Source organism: Crocuta crocuta, unplaced genomic scaffold (assembly GCF_008692635.1).
Source record: "Crocuta crocuta isolate KB4526 unplaced genomic scaffold, BGI_CrCroc_1.0 scaffold167, whole genome shotgun sequence".
Classification (NCBI taxonomy): Eukaryota; Metazoa; Chordata; class Mammalia; order Carnivora; family Hyaenidae; genus Crocuta; species Crocuta crocuta.
Genome location: NW_027532406.1, coordinates 3,591,921 through 3,616,011, shown reverse-complemented (window position 1 = coordinate 3,616,011; position 24,091 = coordinate 3,591,921). Strand labels below are relative to the sequence as shown.

At 37.5% G+C, this 24,091-nt stretch overlaps 2 protein-coding genes across 4 annotated transcripts in view; one reads left to right on the top strand and one right to left on the bottom strand.

Moving 5' to 3' along the window:
• MICU1 (mitochondrial calcium uptake 1) overlaps nucleotides 1-19,199 on the bottom strand; it is a 238,544-nt gene extending 219,345 nt beyond the window's left edge. For 2 of the 3 annotated variants that reach the window (XM_077778570.1, XM_077778572.1), the window contains exon 1: nucleotides 19,094-19,199. The gene's annotated coding sequence lies outside the window, so the exon portion shown is untranslated. Of the gene's footprint in view, nucleotides 1-18,132; nucleotides 18,192-19,093 lie in introns of those variants that run through there. The other variant, XM_077778571.1, reaches the window with a different exon arrangement.
• Nucleotides 19,200-19,387: 188 nt separating this feature from the next.
• The window catches only part of MCU (mitochondrial calcium uniporter), a 259,384-nt gene continuing 254,680 nt past the window's right edge, over nucleotides 19,388-24,091 (top strand). The window contains exons 1-2 of the mRNA XM_077778643.1: nucleotides 19,388-19,463; nucleotides 21,300-21,378. The gene's annotated coding sequence lies outside the window, so the exon portion shown is untranslated. The remainder of the gene's footprint in view (nucleotides 19,464-21,299; nucleotides 21,379-24,091) is intronic.

The following is a 24,091-nucleotide window of genomic DNA, read 5'->3' as shown; positions in this document are numbered from 1 at the left end:
AGCAGTGCAGAATAAGTAGCAGCTAGGAAGGCATCTAAAATCAGAAAAAAAGGGAAAAATTCTCTCTGACCAGTGGAACTGTGCTCCACGAGCACTGAGGGATTCCTTTTGCTTATTTTTCTATCCTGTGGTCACTCGATTGAAGTGGCTGATTTAGTTGATATATGACAGAGGAGGGAAAGGAAAAGTTCAGGATCGAGTCAAAAGAAGGGGTTCTTTGGAGCAAAGAAATGCTGGGAATATCAAAGAGAAGGAAAATTCAATAAAGTGAAACCGTAAGGTTCAGTATGATATCTTGAGCTCACATCCCAGGCACACAGGTATGGGCCTCACCATAAACAGCAAAACAAAGGATTTGCGAACTAAAATATGGGGTAGTCCACTGCCAATGTCCAAGGCTGGCCACTGTGTGGTACACACAAGGGAAAAATCTGGATAGTACTGCAAAGTTATGAAAACAGACATTGGAATTACACCCCATAAACGGTGGGTCAGAATTTGTAGCCTAAACCTAACTAGGCCAACTGCCTGCTAAGGAAAAACATAAATAAATAAATAAAAGCCCAACATTCTTCATAGGATTAAATAAGATCTGAAGTGTCAAAACATGGTAATTCTCTGCCTGCACACGTGCTCTAAAAAACTACAAAAAGTTCTTCAGATGGTGGGGGAAACAACACTGGAGGAAAACCTGGAAATTCTGGAATGAAGGAAAAAGAAATTGGCTTTCATCATTTCTGAGACGTTTGCTATAATTCTTTGTTCCTTTTTAGGTAATAAGTCATTTTTCCTGAGGGCTTGTTAGTTGGTGTGTGCTAGACTAGTGATGGGTTCTTTGCTGTCTGGGCTAGCCACAATTTTCAGGAGAGACCCATTTTACTGGGTCTTGTGCACGGGGCTTTCTCAATGGCCCTGTCTCTTCTCAGATATAGACTTCTGATTCTGGACTTCTGACAGTTTTCTGCCCCTTTCTCAGGAGTTGAGGACTTATTTTTCTTTTCCCCTCCTCTAGATTCAATGGCTGAGGTGACTGGGTTTGCTATCCCTCCCCAGTGGCTTAAGACTTCTCTTATTTAGGTCTGAAATGAGCTTTCTGCTTTTCTCACTGCGGTGGATACTCCCCTACTGTGGGCTGAATCCTTGGGAAGCACTTTCTCCATCTCCTGCCCTTTCCCCAATGTTATGGGTGAGCTCCTGGTGGAGATCTATTGGGAAGAGCCTGCTAGTGGGTGTGAACTTTCCTGTATCTGTGGTTTTTTACTGATTCTATATTCTAGTGCTACCTCAAACTTGGTCTCTAGCAATGTATGAAAAATTCTAGCTGAATTTAGGTAAATTACCCTAGAGAAATTAAAACATGTTCACACAAGCAAAGTGTAAATTAATGTTCTTAGCAGCTCTAATTCATAAATAAATGAGCACATAAAAAGGTATTCAACATATTAGCCATTAGCAAAATGCAAATTAAGACCACAATGATACCATTACACACCTATTTGGCTAAAAGAAAAATTACTGACAATATAAGTGCAGCAAGAATGCAAAATAAATGAAACTTTCATACATTGTTGGTGGGAATGCAAAATGGAACCTCCATTCCGGCAAATAGTGTGATATTTTCGCATAAAGTTTAACATCTATTTACCATATGACCCAAAAATCCACTCCTGGGTATTTACTCTAGAGAAATGAAAACTTTATGCTCACATAAAACCTGTATGTGAATGTTTATATTTATTTTAACTGCCAAAATCTAGAAACAACTCAAATATTTTTCAGCAGTTGAACAGGTAAACAAACTGTGGCATAACCATACAATGGAATATAACTGCAATTAAAAAGGAATAAACTTTTTTAAATTTTCTTTTTGAGAGAAAGAGACACAACATGAGCAGGGGAGGGCAAAGAGAGAGGAAGACACAGAATCTAAACCAGCTCCAGGCTCTGAGCTGTCAGCACAGAGCCTGACATAGGGCTCAAACTCACGAACCGTGAGATCATGACCTGAGCCAAAGTCAGAAGCTTAACCGAATGAGCCACCCAGGTACTCCAAAAAGGAATGAACTCTTGATACATGCAACAACTTGGATGAATCTCAAAGGCATTATACTGAAAGAAGCCAGTTGCAAAGATTTCACACTATATGATTCCATAAATATACATTCTTAAAAAGAAAAAACTATTCATAGACAACTTATCACTAAATTGCCAAGAAACAGAGATGGAGGAGAGACTATAAAGGAATAGCATGAGGGGGTTGTTTGAGAACTCTTCTGTATCCTGATTATAGTGGCAGTAAAATGAATCTATTATTAAAATTCACATATTAAATTTTATAGAACTGTACACCAAAAGAAAAAAAGTTAATTTTACTATATGTTAATTATAAAGTAGTTTTAAGAAGTAGCTAGGTGCCCCAGTCGGTTAGTTATCTGGCTCTTGATTTTGGCTCATGAATTTGAGCCACACGTGAGGCTCTGTGCTGACAGTGCAGAGAGAGCCTGCTTGGGATTAACTCTCTCTCCTTCTCTCTCTGACACTCCCCCATTTGTGCGTGCTCTCTCGCTCTCTCAAAATACATAAATAAAAATTTAAGAAATAAATTTTGGGGAGGCACCTGGGCAGCTCAGTGGGTTAAGCATCTGACTTCGGATCAGGTCATGATCTCACGGTTTGTGAGTTCCAGTCTAGCGTCAGGCTCTCTGCTGACAGCTCAAAGCCTGGAGCCTGCTGTGGATTCTGTGTCTCCCTCTCTCTTTGTCCCTCCCCTGCTTGCACTCTGTCTTGCACTCTCTCAAAAATAAATTAATTAATTAAAAACATTTTTAAATAAATTTTTTTAAAAGTCAAGTTATGTACTGTATGATTTGTATGACATTGTATAAAAGGCAAAACCCTAACAACAGGAAACAGATCAATAGTTGCCAGAGCTGGGAGTGGGGGAAGAAGTTGGCAACAGAGGGGCCTACGGCAATTTCTAGAGGTGGAAGGAACTGCTCTATATTTTAATATTGGTGGTGAATATATGATTATATCTATAGAAATTACTTCAATAAATCTCAGTGTACTTGCCTTCATAAAGTACTTGTGGGACACACTATTTAAAAGAAAATACTTAGCTTTAAATATATTTATTAGGAAAGAAAGAACAAATTAAGTGTCCGTCTGAACAATTAAAAATAAAATAAAGATTAAAAAAAGAAAAAAAATAAAGGACCTGGTAATAAGTCTAATAAAAGATGTTCAAAAAATGATAGAGAAAATTATAACACTTCATTGAAAGACCTCTTTAAAAGAGACCTTAAAAAGATAAATTAAATAAATAAATAAAGGAAACCTAAATAAATGTAATACCATGTTAATAAACTGTAAAACAAAATTTTGTAAAGATGGAGATTCTCCCTAAACTAAATTACAATATCAATGCAGTCCCAAAGAAAATCCTAATGGAGTTTTAGTGGACCTTGACAAACCCTAAAATGAATATAGGAGTCCAAAGGACCAAGAAAAGCTAAGACATTCTTGGGGGTAAAAAAAAAACCACAAGGTAGGAGATCCTGCTCTAACATTAATTAAAATTCTTCACAAATCTAAGTAACTAAGACAGTGTGATATTGCCACAGAGGAACAAACAGAACAACAGAAAAAAACTTCAAGTCCTAAGACATATCCACATGAATAGATACATTCTGTATAACAAAGGTAGGATACCAAATCCACAGGAAAAGAAAGACTTCCCAACAAATGAGGCTGGAAAACTGAGTATGCATACGGAAAGAATTAAATGGATTCACAATACACAAATATCAGTTTTAAGTAGATTGAACACATCAGTACAAAAGGAAAAATATAAAGTCTCTTTCATTAGCATGAAATGAGAACATCTTTATGACATCAGAGTATGAAAAATTTTTTAAACAATACCAAAAATTAAATTTAAAAGACTGATAAAGTATAACAAAAGCAACCATAAAAAAAAAAAACAAAACATACAAGGCATCAGAAAAGATACCACAAGAGGGGAGAGGTGGCAAGATGCCGGAAAAATAGGGACTTCCATACTTCTGCCTGCATTTCTCAAACAAAGAAGACTGAAGCCAAAGGACTCTAAACTGTAAGAGTCTAGGAGGAAAAGAGACGGAGTCCACTAAGAAGACAGCCTCATAGGGCTACCTCAAGAAATAAACCAAGGTACACATGGTGGAGAGTACCAAATATCACTACAAGAAGCGAAATAAAATAACCAAAGTCACAACAAGAGAGACCAAGAGACACCATTAAAAGAACAGTTCCTGAATGGACAGGCCCTGGACAGTCTTTAAGCCTCCTTTAATCTACGGTACTTGCAGGTGCAGAGTGCATAACAAGCTCTTAAAACTGACAAGAGTCAGGAAGCTAGCCAAAATGATGAAACAGAAGAACTCTCCTCAAAAGAAATTCCAGGAAGAAGTGATTTCTAAAGATTTGGTCAAAACAGATATAAGCAACATAACTGAACAAGAATTTAGAACAATAGTCCTAAAAGTAATCACTGGACATGAAAAAGGTATAGAAGACAGCAGAGATGCTATTGATACAAAAATTATGGATCTTAAAACTAGTCATAATGAATTAATAAAATGCTATAAATGAGGTGCATAATAAAATGGAGGCAGCCACTGCACAGACTGAAGAGGCAGAGAGGAGAATAGGTAAATAAGATGATACAATTATAGAAAAAGAGGAAGCCAAGAAAAAGAGAGAGAAATTGATACAGGAGCACGAAAGGAGAATTCGAGAACTGAGTGATGCAATCAAATGGAAGAATATCCATATCATAGGAACTCCAAAAGAAGAGAGAGAGAAAGGGGCTGAAGAGGTAATTGAACAAATTATAGCTGAAAACTTTCCCATCTGGGGAAGGAAACAGACATTGAAATCCAAGAGGCACAGAGAACTCCCCTCAGACATAACTTGAATCGGTCTTCTGCACAACATATCATAGTGAAACTGGCAAAATATAAGGACAAAGAGAGAATTCTGAAAGCAGCTAGGGATAAAAGGGCCCTAACATACAAAGGGAGACACATCAGAGTAGTAAGAGACCTATCTACTAAAACCTGGCAGGCCAGAAAGGAATGGCAGGAAATCTTCAATGTGATAAGCAGGAAAAATATGCAGCCAAGACTTCTTTATCCAGCAAGCCTGTCATTCAGAATTGGAGAGATAAAGGTTTTCCCAAACAAAAATTGAAGGAATTCATCACCACTAAACCAGCCTTACATGAAATCCTAAGAGGGAAATGTTGTAAGGAACACAAGGTACCAGAGACACCACAACAAGTATGAATCCTACAAAGAACACAATGACTCTAAACCATATCTTTGAATAATAACACTGCATGTGAATGTACTAAATGCTCCCTTCAAAAGACACAGGGTAGCAGAATGGATTAAAAAAAAAAAAAAATCCATCTATTTGCTGTCTACAAGAAACTCATTTTAGACCTGAGGACACCTTTAGATTGAAAGTGAGGGGATGGAGAAATATCTACCACGCTACTGGAAGTCAAAAGAAAGCTGGAGTAGCCATACTTTTATCGGACAAACTGGACTTTAATGTTTAGGCAGTAACAACAGATGAAGAAGGGCATGATATAATAATTACAGCATCTGTCCATAAGGAAGAGCTAACAATTATAAATGTCTATGCACCGAATTCAGAAGCACCCAAATACATAAAATAATTAATCACAAACAAAAGCGATCTTTTTTGATAAGAACGTACTAATTGCAGGGGACTTTAATACTCTATTTACAGCAATGGACAGATCATCTAGACAGAAAATCACTAAAGAAACAATGGACCTGAACGACACATTGAACCAGATGGACTTGACAGATATATTTAGAACTCTACATCTTGACTACGGAATTCACTTTCTTGAGTACACATGGTACATTCCCCAAAATAGATCATATACTGTTTCATAAAGCAGCTCTCAATAAATATAAAAGAACTGAGATCATACCATGCACATTTTCAGATCACAATGCTATGAAACTTGAAATCAACCACAGGAAAAAGTCTGGAAAACCTCCAAAAACATGGAGGTTAAAGAACACCCTAGTAAAGAATGAATGAGTCAACCAGGCAATTAAAGAAGAAATTTAAAAATACATGGAAACAAATGAAAATGAAAATACAACAATCCAAACTTTGGGATGGAGAAAAGGCAGTCCTAAGAGGAAAATACACTGCAATCCAGGCCTATTTCAAGAAAAGTAGAAAAAGCCCTAATCCAAAATCTAACAGTACACCTAAAGGAACTAGAAGGAGAGCAGCAAGAACAACCCAAGCCCAGTAGAAGAAGAGAAATAATAAAAATCAGGGCAGAAATACACAACACAGAATCCAAAAAAACAGTTGAACAGGTCAACGAAACCAAGAATTGGTATTTTGAAAAAATAAACAAAATTGATAAACCTTTAGCCAGGCTTCTCAAAAAGAAAAGACAGAGCACCCAAATAGACAAAATCATGAATGAAAATGGATTTATTACAACCAATCTCTCAGAAATACAAGCAATTATCAGGGAATACTATGAAAAATTATATGCTAACAAACTGGTCAACTTAGAAAAAATGGACAAATTCCTAAACGCACACACACTTCCAAAATTCACAAGGGAAGAGACAGAAAATCTGAAAAGACCCATAACTAGTGAAGAAATTGAATCAGTTATCAAAAATCTCCCAACAAATAAGAGCCCTGGGCCAGATGACTTCACTGGGGAATTCTACCAGACATTTAAATCAAGTTAATAACCATTCTTCGCAAGCTATTCCAAAATACAGAAATGGAAGGAAAACTCCTGGAGTCATTCTATGAAACCAGCATCACTTTGATTCCCAAACCAGATAGAGATCCAGCAAAGAAAGAGAACTACAAGTCAATATCCTTGATGAATACGGATGCAAAAATCCTCAATAAGATACTAGCAAATCAAATTCAACAGCATATAAAAAGAATTATCCACCATAGGGGCGCCTGGGTGGCTCAATCAGTTGAGCGTCCAACTTCGGCTCAGGTTATTCTCACAATTTGTGAGCTCGAGTCCCACATCAGGCTTTGTGCTGACAGCTCAGAGCCTGGAGCCTGCTTCAGATTCTGTGTCTCCCTCTCTCTCTGCCCTTCCCCCTGCTTGCACTGTCTCTCTCTTTAAAAAATAAATAAACATTTAAAAAACTGTAATAAAAAAATAAATTTTTTTAAAAAAGAAGAGGACTGTGATCAGGAAAAGGCACATGAGGGACTTCTGGGATGATAGGAGTGCTCTTACTTGGCTTAGGTGATGGTTACCTATATAGTTCACTTCTATAACTATTCTTTAAAGTGTACAGGGGGCCCTGGGTGGCTAAGTCAGTTAGGTGTCCAACTTTGACTCAGGTCATGATCTCACAGTTCATGAGTTCAAGCCTAACATCGGGCTCTGTGCTGACAGCTCAGAGCCTGGAGTCTGTTTCAGATTCTGTGTGTCCCTCTCTCTCTGCCCCTTTCCCCCTCGCACTCTGTCTCTCTCTCTCTCTCTCATAAATCAATAAATATTTTTAAAAATTTTAAAGTGTACATATGTTTCATGTAATCTTTATATATGCTATATGTATTTGTAATATACACAATATAAATTGTTTAATGACACTCAACCATTCAAATAAGCTATTAGATTGAGTTAATATAATCATACAACAGCATAAACCTTAAATGGCCTATGTACACCATGTCCTCATTTGTAATTTGCTAATCAGCTAATTCTTTGATTGCCAAGTATGTCTGCTTTGTCTATAAATTTTAACATGGGAACGTACAGTGAAAGTACCAGCCGACTAAGCCTAACTTAGACTGACACTGACAGGAAGAGTAAATTTTTCTTAAATAAGGAAATTACAAAACTTTGATCAACAATAGTGCATTATATGCACTACAGAATGAGAAGTGAGGGTACTTTATGGGCTGCCCTATTAAATTAAAAGCTCTAAATCCTACTGTGATCTAGAAATGATACTTGAAGACAGAGCCAAGGGATCAATATTTAATAAGCATGTCACCTTGTATTTGCAGAAAAGTCTGTATTTTATAAGTGCTCCAATGAATACTCTCTCATTTGTACTATTATTTAATTTTCAGATATGGAAAATGGGGCACCAGGATTAAAATGGAATAATAATTCCAAGTCAGAACTCACCTGTGGGTCCACTTAGTCTTATTCAACAGCAAAGAATTGATCAGTACTATGGACCAATCTGTAATAATAATAAATATTTCTGCCAAAGGAAGTCTCTTTCAACATAAATAACAATTTCAGTGGAATCATTTTTAGTCTTCACAGCAGATCTTCACAGACATCTTTATCGATACTCTTTTATAACAATCTGTCTATATTTATGTTCTCTCTAGAAATGAACCTGCTAGGCTGACAGCAACATTAGATATTTCATTGCATACTGTCCTGCCTTTTTTACCTTTACTCCAATTTCTATTTAAACAGGTACTTTTTTTCTTTTTTAAGATTTTCCCTTGCTTACTTGAAGATGTTTTCAACTTTAGGATTTAATGAAAGCAGACAAAATTAGATCATAAAGTAAAGCTTTACTGAACATGTAGATAAGTTTGTATTGTTTTTGTTTTTTTCCTTGGTTTATATGAACTGAGGAACAGAAAGTTGTGTCAAGGTAATCTAATTTATTAACTTGACCTCTTCCTGGCCATTTTGAAGACAGTCAGATTTGTGTTTATTTGTTTTAAGTTTATTTGTTTTGAAAGAGACAGAGATAGCGGAAGTGGGGGAGAGAGAGAGAGAAGGAGATGGAGAATCCCAAGCAGGCTCTGCACTGACAGTCTTGAACCCATGAAACTGCATGATCATGACCTGAGCCGAAACCAAGAGTTGAACACTTAACGGACTGAGCCACCCAGGCACCCTGGTCAGATTTGTGTTTGATTCCTGACTTGGCATCTTTGTGCTTCCATAAAACAGGGTTAATAAATAACACTTACTGCAAATGACTATGAAGAGGATTAAATGAGAAAATGCTTGTATAAAGCTGAGCACAGTGTCCAATACACAGTAAATTATGAATAAATGTTTGTTTGTAATGTAATAACAGGACGCTGTTGAGGTCATAATTCAAATAAAAGCTCTATTATGTAGGGATGCCTAGGTGGCTCGGTCTCTTAAGCGTCTGATTTCGGCTCAGGTCATGATCTCATGCCCATGGGTTCAAGCATGGGGTTCTGTGCTGACTGCTCCAAAGCCTGAAGTCTGCTACAGATTCTGTGTCTCTCTCTTTCTCTGCCCCTCCCCCACTTATGCTCTATTTCTTTCTCTCAAAAATAAACATCAAAAAAATACTTTATAAAAAAAACTGTACCGTATTATGTAACATAAATTTCACTAAGACATCATATAAATATATTACACCTAAATACCTTCCTTTTAATGCAAATAATTAAAATGCAAAGTAAGACTAGTCATAAATCTTGCAAATCAAGGAAATGAACAGAAAAAATAAGTACTGGAGAAACTGGAATCTTCATACACTGTTGATGGCAATATAAAATGGTACAGCTAGCTGCTATGGAAAACAATATGGCAGTTCCTCAAAAAATTCAACAGAGAATGATCATATGATCCAATAACTCCACTTTGGGGAATATGTCTATATGAACTGAAAGCAGAGACATATATTTGTGCACCCATACTCATAGCAGCATTACTCACAATAACCAAAAAGTGGAAGCAACCCACATGTCCATCAACAGATGAACAAACAAAATATAGTTTATGTATACAATGGAATATCATTCAGCCATAAAAATGCAGAAAAGTCTGACACACAATACAACATGGATGAATGTTATTCAATATTACATTAAGTGAAATAAATCAGTCTCAACAAACTAAACACTGTATGATTCCACTTATATAAGGTACCTAGAGAGGTCAAAATCATAGAGGCAGCAAGTAGAATCAAGGTTACGAGGGGCTGGGGAAGGTGGTAATATAGAGTTATTATTTAATCGATGTATTTACTATATGTTTGCAAGTTCTGGAGATGGATGTCAGGGATGGTTTCACAAGAACCTGAATGTACTTAGATTAATATCACTCAACTGTACACTTAAAAATGGTTAAGATGGTCAATTTTATATGTATTCTACCACAATGAAAAACAATTTTTTAAAAAAGGAAGGAAATTCTGATATGTCATATGACATGGATGAACCTTAAAAGCATTACATTAAGTGAAATAAACTGGTCACAAGAAGAGAAATACTGTAAGATTCCACTTATATAAGGAACCTACATTAGTGAAATTCATTGAACTGGAAGGTAGATTGGTAAAGTCAGAGATTGGCAAGAGAAATAAAAAGAGATTTACCATTTTATGGGTACAGTTTTCCATTTGGGAAAAGAAAATGTTTTGGAAATGAATGGTGGGGATGCATACAGAACAACGGGGATAAACTTAATGCCTCCCAACAGCACACCTAAAAATGATTAAAATGGTACTTACTTAAAAATGTGGTAAAATATATGTAAAACTTAACATTTTCTTCACTTTTTTGTATACAATTCAGTTAAATTAAGTATATCCACCATTGTTGTATAATCATAGCATAACTTTAATTTTCAAAAAGAACAGGACAAGTATATTGTAGCATTTCTCAAATTCTAGATTTATCTAGTAGTTTCCTCAGAGCATGGTTTCAATGTTTCTCTAGTCCCTTGATCTCTTGTAAATTCAAGTTACATCTAAAAACTTGACCAGAGTCAAATTAAGTACTTACAGCAAAAGCTCTTCAAGATTATTTTGTATACTTCATGCGCTTTGGTATAAATTTCCTTCCCCAATGTCTAATCTGCCATTAATACCATCAAGTATAGTTTTCATCTCAGACATTATAGTTTCTATCTCTGGAAGTTCCATTTGGGTCTTTTCTCTATCTTCCATGCTTCTATTTAACATATTCAATATTTCTTTTAGTTTCTTAAGCATAAGAAATACAATTATAAAAACTATTTTAACACCCTTCTCTACAAATTCTATCACCTGTCACCAGTTCTGCTTTTGACTGATTTTTTTTTTTCTTGTCATCATAGGTCATATTTTCCTGCTCCTTTACATGCCTAGTAATTTTTTTTAAGTAGGTTCCACACCCAATGTGGAGCCCAATGCAGGGCTTGTACTCACAACCCTGAGGTCAAGATCTAAGCTGAGATCAAGAGTCAGATGCTTAACAAGTCACCCAGGGGCCCCATGCCTAGTGATTTCTGATTGGATGCTAGACACAGTGAATTTTACCTTGTTGGGTGCTAGGTATTTTTGAATTCTTATAATTGTTCTTGAGCTTAGTTCTGGGACATAATCAAGTCTTTTAGAAATAGTTTGACCTTTTTAGGTCTTGCTTTTTTAACCTTTTTAGGTTGGGCTGGAGCAACTTAATTTTATCCCACTACTAAAACAAAGCCCCTCTGTCCTGTTAAGACATTTTCCACTGTGGCTGATAGGAAAAAAAAAAACAACCACTATTTCGGCCTCTGCAAAAAACTCTTGAGTACTCTTCTCTATTCTTTTCAGGTGGTTCTTTTCCTAGCTTTGTTTCCTCACATGTGTGTACTGCTCAGTTCTCCATCCAATACTTGAAGGGAAGCCTTTGCAGATGTCCAAAGTTCTCTCTCCTTTCAGTTTTCTCTAGTATTCTGTCCTGCAACCCCAGCTCCCTTGGCCTCCCCAGGCTGTGTCAATTCAAGGAGACGACTATGCTCTGGTTGGGATCCCCTCCCTGCTTCACAGCTGGGAAACTCCAGGCAGCACACCAGAGCAGTCCCAGAGCTCACCCCATTGTTTCCCATCTCTCAAGGATCACCTTCCTTCGCTGCACACTTTCCAAAATCTAGGAAACCACTGTTTTGTTCATTTTGTCTGTCTCTGTAGCTGTTTCAGGTAGGAAGGTAAATATAATACTTATTAAGCCTTCTTTAACAGAAATGGTTATTAAGACCAATTTTTCAGGGCACCTGGATGGCTATGTCGGTTGAGTGTCCGGCTTCGGCTCAGGTCATGATCTCACGGTTCATGGGTTCGAGCCCCGTGTCGGGCTCTGTGCTGACAGCTAGCTAAGAGCCTGGAGCCTGTCTTCGGATTCTGTCTCCCTCTCTCTCTGACCCTCCCCCACTCATGCTGTCCCTCTCTCTCTCTCTCAAAAATAAATAAAACATTTAAAAAATTCTTATAAATACCAATTTTTCTATTCCTTTTATTCTTATGTCTTTGTGAATCATTTTTAAGCAACTCTCAAGACAGTCTATCATTTCACTGCTGTATATTTTACTATATCTCCAAATATACAGACTTTCCTTCCACATAATCATGTCACACTTACACTTAACAAATTTCATATTAATTCCATGGTATGTTCTAATACCCAGCCTCTAATCGAATTTCTCCTACTTTCTAAAATGTTGTTTTCTTTAAACAACTGGTTGCTCAAAATTCTCTTTAATGCTAGCACTTAGTGAATACTACTTTGTGAGGGGTACTTTGCTAAATGCCTAATGTCTGTTACCTTATTTAATCTTCTATAACCCTTGCAATAAGTATTATTGCAATAAGTACTATTTTACTGAGGACACCACAGCTCAATGCTTTCAGGAAATTTGCCTAAGGTCACAGCTGATAGATGGCAGAGGAAGGTTTCTCTGACGCCAAAGCCATTGCTCTTAACCATTATGCTTCACTGCCATCTCAGAAATTATTAGGATAGAAAGTCAGATGATATCAATGCTGAAGTTAAAAATCAAATTCTGAGGGGCACCTAGGTGGCTCAGTCAGTTAAGTGTCCGACTTAGGCTCATGAGTTCGAGCTCTGCATCGGGCTCTGTGCTGACAGCTCAGAGCCTGGAGCCTGCTTCAGATTCTGCGTCTCCCTCTCTCTCTCTGCCCCATCCCCGCCTGCGCTCTGTCTCTGTCTCTCTCAAAAATGAATAAACTTTAAACAAATTTTTAAAAAAATGAAATTCTGAAACTACTTAATTTAAATGCTATCACAGATCAAAGACGTGAGAAAATGAGCAATGCTGCTTTATTTGAAGTGTATTATAAAATTCATTAGCTAATTTAAAAACTACAACTTTCAAATCTAAAAGCTAGTTTTATTTCAACAAGGAAGGAAGATGACTGAAATGAAAATTAACTATCATCTGAAACTAGGGAATGTAGGTTCAAGTGTATAATGTTCTACAACAGCTCTGTCAAACAGAATGTGCTGTGATAACAGAAATATTCTACATCTACAGTAAGCACTAGCCACATGTGGCTACTGAGCACCTGAAATGTGTCTACTGAAACGATAAATTGAATTTTTAATTTGAATCTTAATTAGCATAAATCTCAGTTGTAATTATCAATTCATCTGGCTGTCTCTACCACTAGACTGTAAATTCCTTAACGAATGGAATGTTTTTCCTCTTTCTCTCTCTCCAGTGCCTTGGTATATATTAGACAAATAAAACATGTTTATTGATGCGTGGTAAAAAGTGTGGATGGAATTTTCTAGATGTCTCTAAGTAAGTTTTCTAAGTGCATCAGACTGATAGAGGTTACAGTGTGCAGCCTAAATCTATTGAATTATATCTTATTTCTATTCTGATTTTTAAAGCAGATGAAATATCTTACTCTTCACCAAACATGTTCTGAGCTTCTATAGTTGGCAGGCACTCTGCTGCATATTCAGGATATTATGATTAATTAAGACTTATTTCTGGCATCAAGATTCACTCAGTCTAGGGATGCCTGCGTGGCTCAGTCCGTTAAGCATCTGACTCTCTATTTCAGCTCAGGTCATGATCTCATGGTTCGTGAGGTCAAGCCCTATGTCAGGCTCTTGCACTGACAGTGCTGAGCCTGCTTGGGATTCTCTCTCTCCCTGTCTCTCTGTGCCCATCCCCTGCTCACGCACTCACTTGCACACACATAACACTCTCAAGAGAAAAAAAAAATAGACACAAAGTAACTGCCAACTCTGAACAACCAAGGTATGAGGATATTTAAACGACCAATATGAAATCACTTTGAAGAGATATATAAACATTATTAGCACACCTGACATGAATTATATGAATATATTTCTCCAAGATTACATGAAGTTTTCAATTTTCTCACAGTCAGTAAAAACCACTTATTATTAGTTAGCCTAGGAAATGTTACAATTTGCAAAAACCTGATTATTAGTTTGGGGAAAAAAAGATTAATCCATTTCTAGCTATTTATTTTCTCATAAATAGGGCTAAAACACCTCTCCTCCCAATGCGGCAATATTTAATTTCCCAAAACCAGATCAAAATTATATTTAAAGCCAGTCATTTTTCACAGTTGTTCAATTCCAAGCTGCCTTTTATAGTTTTTCAAGTAACATTCTAAACTATTATCTCTTCCACCTGCTGGTGTCCAATATAACATGTTCTCAAAGCATTACTTCATGTAACTATCACCCTGAACTCATCCTTAAAAGTAAAAACCAATCCATTTTTATTATTACTGCCTATTATCAAAAGTCGCCACAAATTCTTATTTCAACATCCGAGGTGCTCAACACATAGCTGAGAAATGCAATACCTACTTAATATTAAACTTTGCTGAGCTCAGAGTCTGTATAAAATTCTCGCAATATATTCCCCCATTCTAACAGTTTTCATACTTGGACTAGGTCATCTTCAAATACTTGGGCAGTCCACTAATATTTATGTAGTTTAAACAGTCTTTTAGTTTATTGCTATCTACGTAACATGGAACTTAAAAACCTACTAAAATCAAGACAAATTGAACAGAAAAAATCTAATTAATCCCTTAACACCTATACATAAATTAAAATCCCTGGGAGTAAACATTCTGAAACTGGGGAAGTAAAATCTTTCTAGATATTATTTATTGCCATTTTTATTAACAATTACATTTAATAAGTACCTACTACATCCCAGACACTTGGCATACATTAAGTTACTCCTCATAAGACCTCTTCGAGATAAGTGATATTATTTCTATTTTGCAAATGAAATAAACTCAAGTTCAGAGAGATTAAGTAACTTAAGAAGTAATTGAGGGGTGCCTGGGTGGCTCAGTTGGTTGAGCTTCCGACTTCAGCTCAGGTCCTGATCTCATGGTTCATGGGTTCAAGCCCCATATCGGGCCCTGTGCCAACAGCTCAGAGCCTGGAGTCTGCTTTGGATTCTGTGTCTCCCTCTCTCTCTGCCTGTCCCCCACTCTCACTCTGCCTCTCTCTCAAAAATAAATAATAAACATTTTTTTAATTAAAAAAAGAAGTGATGGAGTTGGATTTTAGAATATAAATCTGTCTAAATTAAAGCCTATGACACCAATGTTAGCAATTAATGCTCAAATGTCCATTGAACTGAACGGCTAACATTTCTTTTAAACAAAATCAAAACAGTACAGTAAACAATATGTAACTTCATATTGTTTCAATTATATTTTCTCTTAAATTATAATAAACCATTAGAATAATCCATAAAGGTACAAAACCAGACATTAATGTTAACTATAGTCTTAGAGTTAATCCCCAATGAAAGCAATTAGTGACAATTATAATCTTTTTCATACAATGCTCAAAATGAAGGAGTTTCTATACTAACAAATGTTTAAACACGTAATAATTAAAAGAATCAAGCATTTAACCATACTGACTACATACACTTAAATATTCAAAACTTTTTTATTTATTATTTATAAAACTGCAATTTGTTAAGTTCACCTACAGGAAAATTTTTATCAGTAAACGATTTTAACAAACTAGCAAATACCAATATATCTAAAGTTAGAAAAACTGAATACTCCAGAGCACGGGGCTAAACATATAACAACAGCACAAATATATGATACTTGAAGAGTTTATATTTCAAGTTCTATAAATTAATAAAATAACAGATGTTAAAAAATTCCACTAACACTCAAACTGCAAAGTATAATTAATTTATATTGGTAAGGAAAGCAAGTTCTCTTAACTAAAAAAAAAAACCAAATACATATAAAATTATATCAGTGAACATCTGTTGTTTTTGCCTGTCCCAGCAATCTTTCTCCCCTCTCCAGGAAATGACACCTCAGTTTCATAAACTTTACACCCAATGTGGGATTCAGGCTCACAGCCCCAAGATCAAGTGGGGGATGCTCTACTACTGAGCCAGCCAGGAACCCTGATGCTGCCTACTCTTAATTCGTGTAGTTTAAAACTGTATCCCCCTATTCCACTCCGTGGTGAGAACAAGATCCAATCTTGGCCACACAAAGCATTCTATCTCTCTGACCACAGGATGGGCAATGACCTACATCAGGTTAATGAAATCCCCATACAGCAGTTTGCTGGAATCACAGAGAAAGGGAAGTTCTCTCTCTTTCAGAGTTTCTGAGGTTGTAGGCTGTAGGCCTGACGCTATTGGGGCCGTCTCTCCCAGGGAGTTTTACTTGAGACTCTACTTTTCCACACTGATTCACATATATGCAAAGGGAACTAATGGTTACCGGGTGGCAGGGGAAAAGATAAATTAGAATTTCAACACTCAATGTTATATTTTCATAATATTCCTATTTTTCAAAAATAGGCACATACACTTTTATAACAGGAAATATAAAACATTTAAAAATACCGTCCCTGTGTTTTCTTCTCAAAATTGCTCACATAACAATATTTAATGTCTTAAAAGCATTAACAATTTTCTCATAATTTACAATAGCATACAGAAAATCTATTTTAAAAGAATCAACTTTTTTACTTGGCATAAACCCAAGCTATTTTTGTTTTGAGTGGCGAAAAAAGGGTGCAAGTAAACTTTAAGAATTGATTCCCTTTTTAAAAGGAAAATATAAGAGTGCCTGGGTGGCTCAATTGAGCATCCCACTCTTTTTTCTTTTTTTTTTTTAAATGTTTATTCATTTTTGAGAAAGAGAGAGAGACAGAGTATGAGCAAGAGAGGGGCAGACAGAGAGGGAGACCATGAATCCGAAGTAGGTACCAGGGCTTGAACCCATAAACTGCGAGATCGTGACCTGAGCCGAAGCCAGATGGCTCTACTGAGCCACCCAGGCACCCTGAGCACCACACTCTTGATTTCATCTCAGGTCATGATCTCACGGTTCAGTCCCACGTCAAGCCTTCTTGGCACCGACAGCATGAAGCCTGCTTGAGATTCTGTCTCTCCCTCTCTTCTGCCTCTTCCCCACTTGTTCACTCTTCCTTTCTCTTTCTCAAAATAAATAAATAAACTTGAAAACAAAAAGGGAAATATTAAACAACTCAATATGGAAAATACTGGTTAACATTCAGCGAGTGTTGCCACCATTACAAAAATTGCTCAAAAGGTAAAACTAAAGATTTAAGGTGACCAAATCAGGTTTAATAACTTTATCAATTACTTTAGTAATTAGACAGTAATTAATTCTAAATAATATAAGACCTGAAGGGTCAGTTAAATCTTTCAGTTATAATTATTTCACATAATATGGTGTTATGGGAGAAGTTACATACAGTTGTTTATTCTTAAATATAGAAAAGTCAGTCTCAATCACATCCATGGAATGTAAAAAGTATACTGAATATAGTAAATGGTCTACAAATTATAAAGGAACATAGCAATACATGCTTTTGTTCTCTTGCTTTTAATTAGCTTCTATCACTCTTTCCCTTTCTCCCCAAGCACAGAACCAATTCCTGAACCTTCACTTTTTGTATTACTCTGTGTTTTACAATTTTCAGTAAGGACACTTAGAGGGTGTCGATGACATAATTAGATGGCCAGACATAATTAGATGGCCAGAGTGAAGTTCTTAAGTAGAAGAGATAATCATCTATCAAGGGTGAATATAAAGAGTAGCTGGAGGCCAGCACAATCTTCTCAAAAACAGGTGGAAAGTTCTAAAAAGTTTTTAAGACAAGGTGATAGTCAACAAACTCACTTCCTTGTCCAACACCAGAGAGAGAGCATGTTGCTCATCCTGGGTGATACCTATGTCTCAAGATGCTGGCGTTTTATTAGTCATTTGGTTTAACTTTAACTCTCCTACATCTATCAACACCAACCTGGTTCATTTTGTCAGCAAACTCCTTTCTTCTACTGCTAGATTACTTGCACACAGGACCTAAGGGGGTATTTTGACATAAACAAAGGTATAGCCAAACCACCCAAAAAACAAAAATAAAAACATTTGTAAAATAACAAAGAAAGTGAGTCTTTCCAGGTACCACAGGGGTAATATTTTACTCTAGTCCCTTGGCCATAAAATGGTAATTCTTGTTACATTTACAAATACTTACAACACTTTTTAGGCATCTGAAAGGGAAGTAAAAGAAACTGTAAGACTGCGGAAACGGCAACGTAAAGAAAAGTCCGTTTTAAACTCCTCTCAACATTCTCATAGAGTCAATAACACTCGGCTCATTCTCAAAACATTCTATGGTGGGTCAGGACGGGATGGTGAAAAGAAAACTTGGAGAGAATGAAAACGGAAAGCATCGTAAAAGATAAAACCTGAACAGCCCAAGGAGCCTGCAGTATGTTTTTACTCCTTCGGGTCCCCACTGATTTTCTACTTCTTTTTTCGATTCAGTAATTAGTATTTCTACCCATCAGAGATCTAAATGTAAACTCCATCACCCACGTCCATCCACATCAACAAATCCCGGCGAAACCAGTCAAGTGTACGCGTGCGTGTCCAGGTTGCCCGAAGAGAGAGGGACGTCAGCGTCCAAGTGAATCTCGCGTTTGGAAACTCTGCACTGGGAGATCTCCCGGGACAGCGAAAAGGGACGAGGTGAGGTTAAAAAAAGCGGAGGACGGGAAGCAGGCACGACTAAGGACTCCTCTCAAGTCCCTGAACTGCGCGTTATCAGGGAAGACAGCTCTGCCGCCAGACCTGAGAAGTCGCCGGATCCCAAAGCCAATACACCACCAGCCAGATCCCTTAAAACTGTTTCAACTTGCCTTCCCTTTCGCCTTCCCTAAATGTCTGTCCCTTCACACCCTTAAGGATCCAGGACTCACCTGTCAGCACCGGAGCTGCCAATGCCTTTGGGTCAAAGCCGCCCACCTCTGACAACCATAGAGACGAAAAACCAGCGGAGGAGAACCTCCACCTCCACCGCCCACCCTCACGTGACTCTCCTAGCCGCTGGGCCTGTTGGGATCATGGCGAAATGCGTGTGGGAGGGGCACGGAGAACTAGAGTTGGGGCGGGGACAGGAAAGCAACCCGCCCCGCTGCGGCCTCGGGCCCCGCCCCGGCCTCGGGCCCCGCCCCCTCATTATTGAGGCGGGAAAGCGAAAGGGCTGCCAGAAATTCTCAGGCTTTTCCTCTGGTCCCCTCCTGCCCCGACCCTCCCCAGCACACACACAAGGAGTGTGTACACACACAAGTAAGTTACAAAGAATCCGTTTACGTGTTCACTAAGTCAGTGAAAAGAAAACTGGACCACAGTGAGTTAGGAATTGTTCCTTTTGAACTGTATTTAGGTTTAGGCTTCTAGTAAAATTTCCCTATTTCCTGACCTTGAAGCTTCTTAGAATTTAGAAACCTTACCACTTCCTCTACTCTGTGGGTTTTTTGACTGCTCTCTTTGCTAAGTAACACCGCTGGAGACTTTAGCCCGTAAGCTACTAATAACTATCAAAATAACCTTCCCTTTGTCTCTTTCCATTTAGAGCCCGCTTACTGTTAAATGAAAAGTCTCATAAAGAAATCTTTCCCCATTTATTAGCAGACACTTATCATGATATCCTTCCCAGGCAACATGTCTATTAACTATCATAATGGAAATTTCAAGTTGTGTCATAGATTATTGTGGACCATTTTGAGGTTCTCATAGAACCTTAAATAGTAGCTAAGACAACTGCTTGTCAGAACAAGGGAAAAAAGTAAGTTAAATCATCATTACATAGAAATTGGACAAAAATCCATTTTTTAAATTTATTTTGGGAGAGCTTGAGCAGGGGAGGGCAGAGAGAGAGAGAGAGAGAGAGAATCCCAAGGAGGCTGCATGCTGCCAGCATGGAGCCCAACAAGGGGGCTAGATCCCACAAACTATGAGATCACGACCTAAGCTGAAACCAAGAGTCAGATACTTAACCAACTGAGCCATCCAGGTACCTCAAACAAAAATCCATTTTGGGGGAACCTGGGTGGCTCAGTTGGTTAAGCATCCAACTTTGGCTCAGGTCATTATCTCACGGTTTGTGAGTTTGAGTCCCACATTGGGCTGTCTGCTCTCAGCAAAAGAGCCAGCTTCAGATCCCTCTGTTGCCCTCTCTCTCTCTACTCCTCCCCTGCTCACTCTTNTAAGAAGTTGCTGTGGTGGAGGTCAAGGAGGTTGTTTCCTGCTTTGAAAATCTATTTTTAAGAGTTGGTGTAATTTAGTCTAACTTTAGATTAAATTTAAAAATTTTTAATGTTTATTCATTTTTAAGAGAGAGAGAAAGACAGAGTATAAGTGGAGGAGGGGCAGAGAGAGATAGAGACACAGAATATGAAGCAGGCTCCAGGCTCCTAGCTGTTAGCACAGGGCCTGACTTGGATCTCGAACCCACAAACTGCGAGATCATGACCTGAGCCATAGTCGGACACTTAACCGACTGAGCCTCCCAGGTGCTCCTAGATTAAGTTTAATTTTAATTTTAATTTAATTCTAATATTTGTCTGTATAAAACTAAATAACATGTAAAAACATAAATCACTTGTTCTCAAACTTCTTCATCTTTTTGGACCCCTTTACTCTCCTAAAAATTATTGAGGACTCTAAACAACTTTTATGTGTACTATACCTATCAATACTTAAAATATTAGAAATTAAAACTAAAAATTTTAACGTTCAGTCATTAAAAATATTAAACCCATTACATGCTGACATAAATAATGTTTTGTGAATAATAACTTAATTTTCCAAAAAAAAAATAGAACAGCCTGTAAATTCCTGTAAATTTTTTAATGTCCAGGTTATAGAAGAAGCTACTTCTCATATCTTTTCTTCATTAATATCTTTCGATATACATATCATGTAGCCTCTGGCAACCTCCACTGTACACTCCAAGAATGAGAGTGATAAAGGCAAATAGCAGCTTATTATTACTGTGGGAAAAGTCTTGAGCTATGGGTCACCTGAAAGCGTTTCAGGAATTCCAAGAGTCCTGGCACCACACTTTGAGAACTGCTGTTTGATATCATACAAATGTAAGCTACTATTTTATTTTTTGTTTAGCCATTTTGTCAACAAGTAGAACATTTAGTGGAAAGAGGAACAAGACAGAGAAAATTTACAGACTACACCAGTCATAAATGTGAGTATTCTTTCTTCATTCTTCAAAACCATTGGGTAAGTTAGAAGACTCAGGGTTATAACTACTGCATTAGAAATCAGTCCACCAATCCAATACCATCATTCAAGTTGCTGTACAAAGTAGTTCCTCCCACATGAATATAGAATATCCCTAAAGTGGGTTTATATTCCCTGCACAAAGTAGGTATCAAGACTCCAATAAAATTTGAGGTCAGAATTATTTTCATAGGCATATGTTAAATGCCTACTTCAGGCAAGGCTCATAACAGGTGCTGAGCTTATAAAAATTTAGAAGCACAGTTCCTGCCCTTTGGCAGCTTATTTATATAATGAGACTTACATCTGGTATAAATGTCTTTTTTGCCACATTCCATGGTTCCCAAATCGGTTTAATGATCAAATATCTCAGAATTACCTGGAGAAAATTGAAAAATACAGATTTCTGGATCATGAGATATGCTGTTTAAGTGGACCAGGGTGGTGCTCAGGAATGTAGGAATTCGGATTTTTAAAAAGTGACCCAGGGGGGCGCCTCAGTGGCTCAGGGGGTTTAGCGGCTGACTTTGGCTTAGGTCATGATCTCACAGTTAGTGGGTTCGAGCTCCGCATCAGGCTCTGTGCTGACATATCAGAGCCTGGAGCCTGCTTCAGATTCTGTGTCACCGTCTCTCTCTGCTCCTCCCCTGCTCATGCTCTCAGTCTCACTCTCAAAAATAAATAAAAACATTTTAAAAAAAAAAAGTGACCCAGGTGATTCCCATACAATGAGAAATACATGCAACAAACAAATGGATTTGGTCTTTGCCCCTAGTACTATCACACATAAAATATGATTTATTTCATCTCCAATAGTTGAAAAGTATATCACTGTTGAAAGATTTGTATTATCAAGAGACAGAGTACATATTTAATTTCATTCAGTGAAAATAGAAATGGATGTACTTATTTCAAACATTTTATAGTTCATTTGCCTTTATCAAATAAAAATAATATGAGACATTACCACAGCAATTTCCAACATATCACAGCACCGTAAAAAGCAAAACATCTTTTGCAACAAGCATCTACTGTAGAAAGTGTTATTTCATGGAGATTTGATTCAATTTCTTTAAAATGAATTCAATGAGATGTCCCATGTTGCATTACACTTATCTACAGGATTCCACAGATTATGTGATAGTATGTATTTCAAAATCTATGCAGTCTTCCATCACAAATTTCTTTTGAATATGATACACCATATTTGAATATAGACATTGAGGATCCATAGTTACTGTTGCAGGGAGCATTCTTTGCTAATAATTGTAGCCAGAGCTAATTAAATTCAAGTAAATAAGAAAAATCCAGAAAACAAGCTATTCTTTTTTTCTTACCACAAAGGGGAAAAAGGAAATAGCTAAATCAGCCATATATGTGATGATTTGTAAAAACCAATATATGTTCCTTTTGGTTTTTTTTTAATTTTTTTTAACATTTATTTGTTTTTGAGACAGAGAGAGACAGAGCATGAGCTGGGGAGGGGCAGAGAGAGAGGGAGACACAGAATCTGAAACGGGCTCCAGGCTCTGAGCTGTCAGTACAGAGCCCTATGCAGGGCTTGAACCCACGAACCGCAAGATCATGACCTGAGCCAAAGTCGGATGCCTAACTTACCGAGCCACTCAGGCACCCCCTTGATTTTATGATCAAAACTAACTTCTGGGCACCTGGGTGGCTCAGTCGGTAGGGAGTCCAACTTCAGCTCAGGTCATGATCTCACGGTTCGTGGGTTCAAGTCCCTCATCGGGCTCTGTGCTGACAGCTAGCTCAGAGCCTGGAGCCTCTCTTCGGATTCTGTGTCTCCCTCTCTCTCTGACCCTCCCCTGCTGGTGCTGTCTCCCTCTCTCTCTCTCTCTCTCTCTCTCTCTCTCTCTGACCCTCCCCTGCTGGTGCTGTCTCTCTCTCTCTCTCTCTCTCTCTCTCTCAAAAACAAACTTAAAAAAACAACATAAAATTTAAAAATAAAAAAACTAACTTCAACCTTAGAGGTTCCCTGCCCAGATCTTGACTTCTAAATACCTGTCCCCATGGAAAGTAACCAGAGCTTCTTAGAGAAACAGCTAATTTGAGGGCTAGGGAAGGAAGAACAAGATGACCTGAGCCATCTTATGCCAGAAGTAAGGAATGCTCAGAAAACAAAATGGGGGCATGTCCACAAGAGTCAGCTAAAAGCGCCTCTCATTGGCCAAAACTGGTATAACTCAAGTACCAAAATAAGAACAGTAATGAACTATGATCCACTGAATAAAATAAAATCCATGAGTCTGTATTAATGTAAGAGAGAAATGAGGGAAAGGGGAAAGATGATCCTAAAAAGAGAATGCCCATGATTAAATACAGAAAGAGTGACAGAGTTGCAACTATTGTAGAAGAGATGGGTTTGGGGAAACATCATTAAATGGATTCTAAATCCAGGGGGAAAGCTTGATGAAAAGCAGCATATTTTCATGTTTTCAGAGTATCCCCCCACATACTGTGTATTCGCTGGAAGGGGAAAATAGTAACTATACAGTGGGGAAACTAGGCAACACTTTCATCAGTAATCATGTGCTTCCTGATGTGATATCCTCAGAAAGTCATATCACTTGAATCTAATCATGGGGGAACATCAACCAAACCCATACTGAGGAACATTTTATGAAATAACCATCATGAAAGATTTAAAAAAAGTGCTG